Genomic DNA, 15,042 nt, shown 5'->3' with positions numbered 1-15,042 from the left:
CACGTGGTGTTCACGTGTCATCACACAACACAGAGACAAAGTGTAGTGAGCGCCAGGAGGAAAAAAAAAAGGCTGCGGTCAAATGTTATAATAATGGACCGGTAAATGGTATCGGCGCCGTCTTTGTTGGTACTCGCCGATACCGATACCACCATTTTGGGCCGGATCGGCGCCCCCTGTTATCGGTGCATCTTTAATATATATATAAATATATATATACAGTGCCTTGCAAAAGTATTCGGCCCCCTTGAATCTTGCAACCTTTCGCCACATTTCAGGCTTCAAACATAAAGATATGAAATTTAATTTTTTTGTCAAGAATCAACAACAAGTGGGACACAATCGTGAAGTGGAACAACATTTATTGGATAATTTAAACTTTCTTAACAAATAAAAAACTGAATAGTGGGGCGTGCAATATTATTCGTCCCCTTTACTTTCAGTGCAGCAAACTCACTCCAGAAGTTCAGTGAGGATCTCTGAATGATCCAATGTTGTCCTAAATGACCGATGATGATAAATAGAATCCACCGGTGTGTAATCAAGTCTCCGTATAAATGCACCTGCTCTGTGATAGTCTCAGGGTTCTGTTTAAAGTGCAGAGAGCATTATGAAAACCAAGGAACACACCAGGCAGGTCCGAGATACTGTTGTGGAGAAGTTTAAAGCCGGATTTGGATACAAAAAGATTTCCCAAGCTTTAAACATCTCAAGGAGCACTGTACAAGCCATCATATTGAAATGGAAGGAGCATCAGACCACTGCAAATCTACCAAGACCCAGCCGTCCTTCCAAACTTTCTTCTCAAACAAGGAGCAAACTGATCAGAGATGCAGCCAAGAGGCCCATGATCACTCTGGATGAACTGCAGAGATCTACAGCTGAGGTGGGAGAGTCTGTCCATAGGACAACAATCAGTCGTACACTGCACAAATCTGGCCTTTATGGAAGAGTGGCAAGAAGACAGATATCCATAAAAAGTCTCGTTTAAAGTTTGCCACAAGCCACCTGGGAGACACACCAAACATGTGGAAGAAGGTGCTCTGGTCAGATGAAACCAAAATTGAAATTTTTGGCCACAATGCAAAACGGTATGTTTGGCGTAAAAGCAACACAGTTCATCACCCTGAACACACCATCCCCACTGTCAAACATGGTGGTGGCAGCATCATGGTTTGGGCCTGCTTTTCTTCAGCAGGGACAGGGAAGATGGTTAAACTTGACGGGAAGATGGATGCAGCCAAATACAGGAACATTCTGGAAGAAAACCTGTTGGTATCTGCACAAGACCTGAGACTGGGACGGAGATTTATCTTCCAACAGGACAATGATCCAAAACATAAAGCCAAATCTACAATGGAATGGTTCAAAAATAAACGTATCCAGGTGTTAGAATGGCCAAGTCAAAGTCCAGACCTGAATCCAATCGAGAATCTGTGGAAAGAGCTGAAGACTGCTGTTCACAAACACTCTCCATCCAACCTCACTGAGCTCGAGCTGTTTTGCAAGGAAGAATGGGCAAGAATGTCAGTCTCTCGATGTGCAACACTGATAGAAACATACCCCAAGCGACTTGCAGCTGTAATTGGAGCAAAAGGTGGCGCTACAAAGTATTAACGCAAGGGGGCCGAATAGTATTGCACGCCCCACTTTTCAGTTTTGTATTTGTTAAAAAAGTTTAAATTATCCAATAAATTTTGTTCCACTTCACGATTGTGTCCCACTTGTTGTTGATTCTTGACAAAAAATTAAAATTTTATATCTTTATGTTTGAAGCCTGAAATGTGGCGAAAGGTTGCAAGGTTCAAGGGGGCCGAATACTTTTGCAAGGCACTGTATATATATATATATATATATATATATATATATATATATATATATATATATATATATATATATTAGGGCTGTCAAACGATTAAAATTTTTAATCGAGTTAATTACAGCTTAAAAATTAATTAATCGTAATTAATCGCAATTAATCGCAATTCAAACCATCTATAAAATATGCCATATTTTTCTGTAAATTATTATTGGAATGGAAAGATAAGACAAGATGGATATATACATTCAACATACGGTACATAAGGACTGTATTTGTTTATTATAACAATAAATCAACAAGATGGCATTAACATTATTAACATTCTGTTAAAGTGATCCATGGATAGAAAGACTTGTAGTTCTTAAAAGATGAATATTAGTACAGGTTGTAGAAATGTTATATTAAAACGCCTCTTAATGTTTTCGTTTTAATAAATTTGTAAAATTTTCAATCAAAAAATAAACTAGTAGCCCTATTCTGTCCTCAATGTGTGTGAGTACACAAATTGACAGATAGCAAACATAAGTTCCAAAAAGAAATCAGACGGTGTAGCAAAGTTGCATGGGCTTTACTGAAGTCATCTCTTTTTGACAGGAGCGCGTTTCTTGTATTTTTGTAAAACTGAAAATAACAAGGCAATGTGTCAATAACTTGCATAAATCACAAAATAACATAAAATGTACACACACGTGTCCATTTGAGCAGTAGCACTAGCCAATTAGCTCACAAGCATCTAACAATGTAACTGCATTTCACCATAGATGTGAACAAATTCAAATACACATCATCAATAACTATCTAATGCTCATTAATATAAACAAAGGAGGAATATAACTCACAAGCGATGCATGTATTAGACACAAACAGTGTGATGGGGCTATGAGAACTGCCACTGAATACTGGATGTGGACGTTAGCTGGTCTGAATAGCACTGTCTATTAGTGTGAGTTCGCGTCGACATATAATCACGTCAGAAAAGCGCGCCGAAACCCAAAAAATCAGCTGCACTGAATCGCCAGCAGAGGGCGACATTACGCCACATAACATATGCAAGTCACACCCAAGCGCCAGCAGAGGGCGGAAAAACTCCATAAAACACAATTAACAAGTTGGCCTTTCACTGTACTGACATTTAAATGTCTGAGCGGGCCTAGTGCGTTAATTGCGTCAAATATTTTAACGTGATTAATTTAAAAAATTAATTAACACCCGTTAACGCGATAATTTTGACAGCCCTAATAAATATATATGTATATATATACAGTGAGTATGGATGGACAGACAGACAGACAGACAGACAGACAGACAGACAGACAGACAGACAGACAGACAGACAGACAGACAGACAGACAGACAGACAGATAGATAGATAGATAGATAGATAGATAGATAGATAGATAGATAGATAGATAGATTTACTAGTCCTTCTAAAAAAAAAAGCATATTGTGATAGTTTTTCTGTAATGTACTGATAAAAATTAGACTTTCATATATTTTAGATTCATTACACACAACTGAAGTAGTTCAAGCCTTTCATTGTTTTAATATTGATGATTTTTTGCCACAAAGTCAAGAAAAAACAAAAATCCTTATCTCAAAAAATTCATATCATGAAAAGGTACTTTAAAGAAGCTACTAACCTAATCATCTGAAGCAACGAATTAACTCAAAACCCCTGCGAAAGATTCCTGAGGCTTTTAAAAACTCCCAGCCTGCTTCATTACTCAAAACCACAATCATGGGCAAGACTGCCGACCTGACTGCTGTCCAGAAGGCCACCACTGACACCCTCAAGCAAGAGGCTAAGACACAGAAATACATTTCTGAGCGAATACGCTGTTCCCAGAGTGCTGTATCAAGGCACCTCAGTGGGAAGTCTGTGGGAAGGAAAAAGTGTGGAAGGAAACGCTCCACAACCAGAAGAGGTGACCTCACCCTGAGAAAGATTGTGGAGAAGGGCCGATTCCAGACCTTGGGGTACCTGCAGAAACAGTGGACTGAGTCTGGAGTGGAAACATCCAGAGCCACCGTGCACAGGCGTGTGCTGGAAATGGTTTATAGGTGCCGCATTCCCCAGGTCAAGCCACTTTTGAACCTGAAACAGCGGCAGAAGCACCCGACCTGGGCTAAAGAGAAGCAGCACTGGACTGTTGCTCAGTGGTGTAAAGTACTTTTTTCAGATGAAAGCAGATTTTGCATGTCATTTGGAAATCAAGGTGCCAGAGTTTGGAGGAAGACTAGGGAGAAGGAAATGCCAAAATGCCTGAAGTCCAGTGTCAAGTACCCACAGTCAGTGATGGTCTGGGGTGCCATGTCAGCTGCTGGTGTCGGTCTACTGTGTTTTATCAAGGGCAGGGTCAATGCAGCTAGCTATCAGGGTTTTAGGAGCACTTCATCCTTCCATCTGCTGAAAAGCTTTATGGAGATGAAGATTTCATTTTTCAGCACGACCTGGCACCTGCTCACAGTGCCAAAACAACTGGTAAATGATTTACTGACCATGATATTACTGTGCTCAATTGGCCTGCCAACTCTCCTGACCTGAACCCCATAGAGACTCTGTGGGATATTGTGAAGGGGAAGTTGAGAGACACCAGACACAACACTGTGGATGAGCTAAAGGCCGCTAGCAAAGCATCCTGGGCCTCCATAACACCTCAGCAGTGCCACATGCTGATTGCCTACATATCCACGCCGAATTGAAGCAGTCATTTATGCAAAAAGGATTCCCGACCAACTATTGAGTGCATAGCTGATATCATTAATTGAGGGTTGACTTTTTTTGTATTAAAAAACACTTTTTGTATTGGTCGGATGAAATATGCTAGTTTTTTGACATAGGGATTTTTGTTTGATTTTTTTGCCAAAATCATCAATATTAAAACTTAAGGCTTGAACTACTTTAGTTGTGTGTAATGAATCTAAAATATATGAACGTCTAATGTTTATCAGTACATCATAGAAAATAATGAACTTTATCACAATATGCTAATTTTTTTAGAAGGACCAGTATATATATAATATATATATATATATTTTTTTTTTCAAAAGGACTGGTATCGGAATGGTATCTGCCGATACTGCAAAGCCAGGTATCGGTATCGTGGCCAAAAAATGGTATCGGTGCAACACTAATTGTATAGTTTTTACCTATCGTAACCTGAAATTTCTTTCTTTGAACAAGAGGCAATATTTTCCCGTTTAAACGTGTCCTAACCTGAAAATAATATTTGCAGGGACGTTAGTAACTACTGTATATTTTCCATTTGCAACACAGAAATGTATGCAGTCTCAAACCGAATTTAAATTTAAGAATTTATTTCAGTGTAATCTCAACTAGAAAACAGACCTAATATCAGCAGGTTTGTTCAACACACACACACACACGCACACGCACACGCACACCCACACACACACACAAATATGTATGTGCAGCTGTACACTGGCATGCACATAAAGAGGGGCTGAGCAAACATCTCCTGCACATAATCAGGTGTAATCAAATGCACAAATCGCTGAACAAGATAAAAATTTACGTTGGCGATGATGAAAGCAGTCTTTGAGGACACCATAAAAAAAACATGCACAAAAAGACCACAGAAGAAAGATGATTAGAAGATTTTGGCCTGAGGAGTATTAGTTTGTGTCTAACAATGGTTTGTTTGAACCTCGGTATGGCTTGTTTTCTTATTGACAGCATCTCCTTCATCACACTGGCAGGCTCGGGGGCTACATTAAGGTGAAGCAGGACACACTTGAGCAAGAGGACCAGGTAGCTTGACACAGCCCACCCGACTACAAACTGGACAAGGCATTGAAACTGCTGACAGTTATTTACAATTGCTTTCTTTGTGCTGAAACCCATGCTGTAAAACGCTGTGTTTGCCTTTCGCTCAGCAAAAACAGACATGTTAGTCCTGGGAATATACTCCCTGGACAGAAAGTGAATGAAGTTTGGACATCATGAAGCGCTCCATTAACATACTAAAAAATAATGGAAAATACTTATTCAAAAATTTAATGGACCATATTCTTGAAAGAAATTGTATGTTTGTGATATCTTAAAATGACTTGCGACAACTTACCTTTGAATAAATATCATTGTGGCAAACTATATATGTATTATCTATTCTTAGCTATTCTTGCCACCGGGGTCTTCTCACCGTGACAATGCACTTCGTTCTTCTTTTGGTGTGATTATATTTGAAATATGACCATATTACATATCATGGTTTTATTCACCAGTCACCAGCGAGTGCGGGCTACGTGCAGCACGTCACGTGAGTGCGACACAACCAAACATGTCAAGGATGCAGGCTGTCTCATACAATGACCAAATGTCACACATTTTCGTCTCGTCAGACGAAAACTGGCAATCGCCTCGTTATGTTACGGTCACGTTTTCAGCTCTTCGTTATAAAAAAAAAAATGTTTGTCAACAAAATGTTTTCGTTACTCTTAATATTAACGAAAACAGCACTGCTCACATACTTTATACCCAATGGCTCCTCCACTGCAGTTTCCATTTCTGAATGAAGACTAACACATGCCAGAATGGGGAGACGCATGACTAGATGCAACCAGATTAGCGATCACAAATCTAAAAAGTTGGACGTTGATTCATCCAATATCACAGGAGATTTGTCTTGATACTGGGATCCCCAATTACACATTACTAAGACTGCTTGCATACTTACTGTGCCACCCTGCGATTCGACTTGTCCCCCCTCCTCCTCTTCTTGTCCTCCAGTTGCTGGGCATCTCTCCCACTCACATGGTATAGAATAAAAAGCCTTTATTGTCGTCCGGGAAGAATAGATGAAAATATAATCAAATAAAAAATTCTGCATACTCAAGTGTAAAGTAAGTGCTATTGTGGCTTATTCAAAAACTGCTTAAAATACTGTGAAACAGGAAAAAAAGGAATCCTAACACATAATACATTATTCTAAACCGGGGGTCGGCAACCTGTATGTGGCTCTTTTGCGCTGCCCTAGTGGCTCCCTGGAGTATTTTCAAAAATGTTTGAAAATGGAAAAAATGGTTGAGGGAAATATATTTTTTGTTTTGATATGTACGGTGGCCCTGAAGTGCAAAACACAACGGCAAATCAAAAAACACAACGCCAAATTAAAAAACACAACTGCAAATCACAAAACAAAAAAACAAATTAAAAAACAAAACGCCAAATTAAAAAACACAACTGCAAATCACAAAACAAAAAAACAAATTAAAAAACAAAACGCCAAATTAAAAAACACAACTGCAAATCACAAAACAAAAAAACAAATTAAAAAACAAAACGCCAAATTAAAAAATACAACTGCAAATCACAAAACAAAAAAACAAATTATAAAACAAAACGCCAAATTAAAAAACACAACTGCAAATCACAAAACAAAAAAACAAATTAAAAAACAAAACGCCAAATTAAAAAACACAACTGCAAATCACAAAACAAAAAAACAAATTAAAAAACAAAACGCCAAATTAAAAAACGCAACTGCAAATCACAAAACAAAAAAACAAATTAAAAAACAAAACGCCAAATTAAAAAACACAACTGCAAATCACAAAACAAAAAAACAAATTAAAAAACAAAACGCCAAATTAAAAAACACAACTGCAAATCACAAAACAAAAAAACAAATTAAAAAACAAAACGCCAAATTAAAAAACACAACTGCAAATCACAAAACAAAAAAACAAATTAAAAAACAAAACGCCAAATTAAAAAACACAACTGCAAATCAGATAACAAAATAACATTAAGAAAAACACAACGACATTTCAAGTACCGGAAAAGGTAGGGACCAGTCAAAATGTTAATTCATCGCTGATTAGACGAATCCACCGGAAACAGTACGCTCCAGACGGAAGACTCGACTGCAAGACGGCGCCGACCAGCAGGGATAGTTACTTCTCGCTTTTGGTTCAACATTTGGCCAAAAATACGTAAAACACAACTGAATTCTTGAAGTATAATGTATTGCCAGACCTGTGGAAAGCAGTTGGTGGAATCTTCACCTAATTTTTGCAGCGGCTGTGACAAGAGGCTTCGAGAAGTTTCTAATGTCAATGACGCAGAACGTCCTTCGAGTAAGTAAAATATTGCAGTATGACTTTCTTTACCTCTGTAAAACGATACATACGTTTACCGGAGAAAGCTAACATTATTCATTCGGATACCAGGCCTTAATAAGATTTCCTTGACATGTCCTAATTATATATTTTTATTTTGGGAATGAAAGCATTGCGTAATGCATGCCAATCAAATGATCTACTGCACTGTTGCCATTCTTATTTCAGAGAAAGTTGCAGCCGTTTCCCTGGAAGAAGTTCTGATGTTCACTACAGGGATAGCAGCATTTCCACCAGCCCTTCCACGCATCGAGTTCTTGACACTCACGTTCCACTCGCCAACACTTGTGCCAATACATTGTCAGCTTTATTTTAAGACATATATGGTGTCTTCAAGCAAAACATGGACTTTGGAATCCAGAATTCACCTGGATTTGGGTATTTTTAATGTACTGTATTTACAATGTTTTTTGTATTACGTTTTGAGAAACATCCTATGAAAGTTTTAAAGTAACAATTAACTCAATGCCATTGACGACGCTAGACCACGTGGCTCTTTTCAAACTTCAGCTGTGAATTTAAATATCACCAGCAGACATACAATCCATTTAAAATAGGTGGGGTGACAGAATGAACATCCATTCCTTTGCTAACCCTCCCATTTCAATAGATTTGACATCTAGCGTCGTCAATGGCATTGAGTTAATTGCGATTGTCCCATTTTCCGTTCGAGGTCTGTTCGCATTCTCATTGGGATGGCACAAAGACCCGTGACGCAATTAATATAATCGGTTGTTGTCACCTACGTCATCACGACCACCTGAGCAGCCATCTTTCGTGTATCTCAGTGACCTGGATTACATCCGCCCCGGTCACGTTTGTTTTGTTGACAATTTTGCGGGTAAGCAGCCACGCGAATATCACATCGAAATGGGAAAAAGCCAGAAGAACGACAAGACTCCTTATGTGGAGAAGCTTGAAAAGGAAGCGGGAGATCGGTATTTGTCAGTTATGGTGCCTCTGCTGTGGTCTGGAGACCAAAGATGACATGGTTGCGTGTGATAATGAGATCTGCCCCATTATTATTTAACCTGTGGTCTACACCGCATGAAACAGATAAAGACGTGTTGGTTCTGCTCTCTGTGCTCCACTTAAGTTAGTGGTGGTTGGTAGTTTGTGATTTGTTTTAATTGACAATTTGGCAACATTAAAAGTACCTGGCCAAAATAGTTAACTGTTGTCCTTTGTATAAACATTATTATGCGTGTGTGTATATATATATATATATGTATATATATATATATATATATAAAATACAGTATTGACACATGCTGTACTTACAAAGAATAGGATTCAAGATGACAATGTTTTATTAAATACAATCAAGTCACAACAAAATACAAAATATCAATAACAGCTAAGTTTGAAAGGCTGAAACGGTTAGCATAGTAAATGGTATAACAGTACAAACTACACAACAGTTGGGCAAAGGTTTGTAAGGGCACCGCATACATAAACAATCTTATCCAACAATGTGCAATCTTCGCCGTCACATGGCAGAACCAAGTTAATAGGTATAGTTCCTGTTGGATCTTGGATACTTCTGGCAAAGATTACCAATTACCTGTTCAACATGGATCCTCAAATGTGCTATATTCCTAGTCTCCTCCACATTTCTACCAGCTAACTGACAGCGACCGTTTGTGAAAGCAGGGAGTTTGACCTCTGCACATAACATACCCACATGTTCTTGAATATCAAAGCCTCTGTCAGTCAAGACAATGTCCCCGGGCAAAAGGTTATTAAAAAAAGCACTGTTCAAGGTGATATGTTTGTCACTTGTGCGACCACCCCAACCTTTTGACATAAAAAAAATTCCCCCCTTTGGTGTGATTCCAGTTAGGTATTTCATGGTGTAGTTATGCTTGTAATTAGAAAACATTTGCGCACACGCCTTAAGATTTGATGGTTTCTCTGTAAAAATTTCAAAAAACTCAATAATCACTGCAACTCTGCGTCTGAAGGACTCAACAAACTCGTGAGGCATTGTTTTATAGAGTGTTTCTCTGTTGGGCCAAACAATTGCTCAAGTTAGCATGTAAAAAGGGCACCATGCCACTGAACACTCAATACACAGTCTTACGGGAAACATGGAATATGTGTGCAATGTGTAGTGTAGGCAGGTCCAAACGCAGGCGCATGAAGGTCAGAAGGAGCATCTAAAGGGCGCTGACGGCTCCTCCTGTAGCTCACCAACGTCTTCCTCCATCCTCAATTTCTCACGCCTACTTCGCCTAGAAGAGCGGTCCACGTTGGTGGGCTGAACACATGTGTGTCCCAGGCGTAAGGATGGTGCCCAGTCAGGGTCTGCCTCATTTATTTCATATGCTGGTTTTCCTGAAATTATAAAAGTCATATCAGTCATACAACAGGTTAACATTAGTAACTTAAAATGGATTTTAAAGCTTTGTAGTGTGTCTAAACTGGTGGGACCTGACATCATATGGCACTGATTTGTATGCAACAGACTTTTTTTTTTTCAAGTTTAACTGATCATTAGGCATAACAAACAAGCAGAAGATTCTTCTGGTGATTTAGTAGATCTGTAGTCTCCTCCACAGAGTGCTTGGTCAAGCATATCAGTAGCCTAAGCGGGAGGTAAATATTGCATTTTTTTCTAACACATTTTTTTCTAACACATCTCCCATACTTATAATCATTCATTGTGTGCTGTTACATCTTCATTACTACCCTTACTTTGTTACCTTTGAACTGTTTTTTGTGTACTAGTACCATACGGTGAACGCCTGTTGCTTATGCACAGTTAGCCAGTAGGGCTACAGTTAGCCTCTCTTAGACACTAGCGTGGTTAGCCGAAGTAAACAACACAACCACACGCCATAAGCGTTTAAATGCAGTCAGTATCAGCATCCGAAGAACATTAACACTTCCAGTTACTTACCTTTATGGAAATGTAGGGAACAGACCGACATGTTTTCAGTTGATGAATAAAAAGTGATGGCCTTTCTTCTCACCGCTGCAACCATTCGAAGCCTCTTGGTCAACTCATCTGAGTTCCATATCTTCTCTTCCAGGCGGGAATGCTAAAAAAAAAAAAACTATCCCATCCTTTTTGCATTCGTTTCTATCATGGGACCTAGAATGGCAGTCTTTCACACAACACGAGTGTACCATTTTCAACGATTACCACGCAGAATGGATGCCTAGCAAAGGATCACGTCGCGGGCTTGTTGTTGTTCTGCAATACACGAAAACCCACAATGCATTGCGCCAGAAACGTCACGAGACAAGAACCGATAGGACTTCATACGTATGCCCCGAATTAAAATATTCTTTTATAGCGGCAGCCATGTTCGCATCTTCGGTAAGGCTCATTTTGAAATTCCACGACAGAAGCGGAGAAACTTTCTTGTTCATCAGTACTACGCTTTCCGGTGGATTCGTCCAATCAGCGATGAGTTAACATTTTGACTGGTCCCTACCTTTTCCGGTACTTGAAATGTCGTTGTGTTTTTCTTAATTTTATTTTGTTATCTGATTTGCAGTTGTGTTTTTTAATTTGGCGTTTTGTTTTTTAATTTGTTTTTTTGTTTTGTGATTTGCAGTTGTGTTTTTTAATTTGGCGTTTTGTTTTTTAATTTGTTTTTTTGTTTTGTGATTTGCAGTTGTGTTTTTTAATTTGGCGTTTTGTTTTTTAATTTGTTTTTTTGTTTTGTGATTTGCAGTTGTGTTTTTTAATTTGGCGTTTTGTTTTTTAATTTGTTTTTTTGTTTTGTGATTTGCAGTTGTGTTTTTTAATTTGGCGTTTTGTTTTTTAATTTGTTTTTTTGTTTTGTGATTTGCAATTGTGTTTTTTAATTTGGCGTTTTGTTTTTTAATTTGTTTTTTTGTTTTTTTATTTGCAGTTGTGTTTTTTAATTTGGCGTTTTGTTTTTTAATTTGTTTTTTTGTTTTTTTATTTGCAGTTGTGTTTTTTAATTTGGCGTTTTGTTTTTTAATTTGTTTTTTTGTTTTGTGATTTGCAATTGTGTTTTTTAATTTGGCGTTTTGTTTTTTAATTTGTTTTTTTGTTTTTTTATTTGCAGTTGTGTTTTTTAATTTGGCGTTTTGTTTTTTAATTTGTTTTTTTGTTTTGTGATTTGCAATTGTGTTTTTTAATTTGGCGTTTTGTTTTTTAATTTGTTTTTTTGTTTTTTTATTTGCAGTTGTGTTTTTTAATTTGGCGTTTTGTTTTTTAATTTGTTTTTTTGTTTTGTGATTTGCAGTTGTGTTTTTTAATTTGGCGTTGTGTTTTTTGATTTGCCGTTGTGTTTTGCACTTCAGGGCCACCGTAGATATGGTTTCTGTAGGAGGACAAAACACAACACAAGCACAAACATTCTTAACGTTTTCCAATCCTGTAAAAATGTGTAGAATAATTATTAAATTTCAACATTTCTGTCAACTAACATTTGCGTCATAGCCTGCGACACACACTTGACGTTCCGTTATTCTCGCTATATGATTGGCCGAAGAGTCGAAATGCTCTCCCATAAAATGCATGTTTAAAAATGAAACGTCGGTCACAACAACGCTTGCACGAACTGTTTGGTTCTTTTTTTCTGTAACCACGGATGATTTATATGAGGACATTTTCCACTACTTATAGACAGGAGAATGCAGCATCAGGACTCTATCCTGGCCCACATTCAAGAGAGACAGATGTGTGCGCACACGTCTGCTCTTTTATATAACTTTAACATTTGTTAATAGTACTCTCTGTATGGGATATCATCGATCGCTTCACATACGCATTTTTAAATAAGCACTTTTAAGCAAACGCATTTTTAAACAGGTATTTTATTGGAGAACATTTTGACTCTTCGGCCAATCATATAGCAAAAATAACGAAATGTCACTGTCAAGCGCAAGCCCCCTGAGGGGGTAGTGAGGGCGAGTGGATAGTGTACCTAGACCGAGGTTTAATAAAGCGTGAAAAACCGTTCACAGATGTACATACGTTCTGCCATAACCGCCACAGACAGTAAATTTATTATTTTTTTAACAACAATGATGAAATTTACAATTCCAAAGGCAGTTTGTTATAACATTAAAACACCGTGCTGGCTCTTCAATTCATTTTCTTCTTCTTTGGTGTTAAAAAGACAGCAGCCAACGGTGTTTCAGCTTCATTATCACCACGGCATGGACATATTTTCCGTGCACCACTGCAATGCATTGTGGGGTATAGGGAGCTCTGAAGTGACCATCGCTGTTGACTTGTTGACACTAAGCCCTCAAAGGGTCGATCTCACCAAGTTCACTTCGCTGTTTAGGGAAATGGAACAGCCCTTACGATGGCGGCGGGGATTCCTCCAAGGGCAAGTGCATCCGCGGGTAATTGTGTGTATGGAACTGAATTTACAGGTCCTTGCAAAAGTATTCGGCCCCCTTGTACCTTGCAACCTTTCGCCACATTTCAGGCTTCAAACATAAAGATATAAAATTTTAATTTTTTGTCAAGAATCAACAACAAGTGGGACACAATCGTGAAGTGGAACAAAATTTATTGGATCATTTAAACTTTTTTAACAAATAAAAACTGAAAAGTGGGGCGTGCAATATTATTCGGCCCCCTTGCGTTAATACTTTGTAGCGCCACCTTTTGCTCCAATTACAGCTGCAAGTCGCTTGGGGTATGTTTCTATCAGTTTTGCACATCGAGAGACTGACATTCTTGCCCATTCTTCCTTGCAAAACAGCTCGAGCTCAGTGCGGTTGGATGCAGAGTGTTTGTGAACAGCAGTCTTCAGCTCTTTCCACAGATTCTCGATTGGATTCAGGTCTGGACTTTGACTTGGCCATTCTAACACCTGGATATGTTTATTTTTGAACCATTCCATTGTAGATTTGGCTTTATGTTTTGGATCATTGTCCTGTTGGAAGATAAATCTCCGTCCCAGTCTCAGGTCTTGTGCAGATACCAACAGGTTTTCTTCCCGCCAATTTTAACCATCTTCCCTGTCCCTGCTGAAGAAAAGCAGGCCCAAACCATGATGCTGCCACCACCATGTTTGACAGTGGGGATGGTGTGTTCAGGGTGATGAGCTGTGTTGCTTTTACGCCAAACATATCGTTTTGCATTGTGGCCAAAAATTTCAATTTTGGTTTCATCTGACCAGAGCACCTTCTTCCACATGTTTGGTGTGTCTCCCAGGTGGCTTGTGGCAAACTTTAAACGAGACTTTTTATGGATATCTTTGAGAAATGGCTTTCTTCTTGCCACTCTTCCATAAAGGCCAGATTTGTGCAGTAGTGACGAGATTTGTCGTTCACTTGAGTAAACGAATCCATTCCGGTTCGTTCAGTAAAAAGATTCGTTCAACGAATCGTTCGCCCCCCCTCATCTCCCTCCCCGCCCAAACGAATCGTTCGGTTACTGAACGGGAAGTGACGTTGCCGAACGAATCACCAAAGACCGCTTCGCAGTATAACTGAACGGGAAGTGACATTGCTTGGTCCCTCCCTCTCTTCCACATTGACCACTCGTCGTAGTTTCAGAAATGAGTGACAGGCGGTATCATTCTGCTTTCACAGACAGCCTCGTCTCCCTCCTGCTGCTGCAAAAGCGAGGGAGAACTTCCGCGTCGTCTGTCCTAGTTCTATGGGCTCAAAGTCATGGCTCGTGCTTGCATTTCGATTTAGGACACGGTTAAACATTTTCCTTTTGTGAGTGGAGTAGGGGGCGGGGGCGCAAGGACTTTCTTTAGCAGGTTCTTGATCACACATACAATCACATATACAGCATGTTTGCTGTCACGAAAATAAAAATACATCGAAAGTTTAATTTCTGAATATGGAACGACCAACACATCATATTTACATCTCGCTCTGTTGTATTTTTGTTTTTTAGTATTAAGATGATCGTGTTGAATTTTTGCACTGGTATTAATAAATAAAATAATCCGGTCAGCTCCCCTGTCGTCCCCGCATCTCAGATCGTGAAATGCTGACGAGAAATAATTGTTTGCTCTTTACGATGTCGCCTTTCTACTCTCATTAGTCTGTTAAGAAAAATGTAGACATATTGCGACATCTCCCGTGTCCGCGTGCTTTGTTTTTGGGCGCTTGAGTAGCAC

Source organism: Corythoichthys intestinalis, chromosome 7 (genome assembly GCF_030265065.1).
Source record: "Corythoichthys intestinalis isolate RoL2023-P3 chromosome 7, ASM3026506v1, whole genome shotgun sequence".
Taxonomy (NCBI): Eukaryota; Metazoa; Chordata; class Actinopteri; order Syngnathiformes; family Syngnathidae; genus Corythoichthys; species Corythoichthys intestinalis.
Note: the sequence above shows the minus strand (reverse complement) of the source record.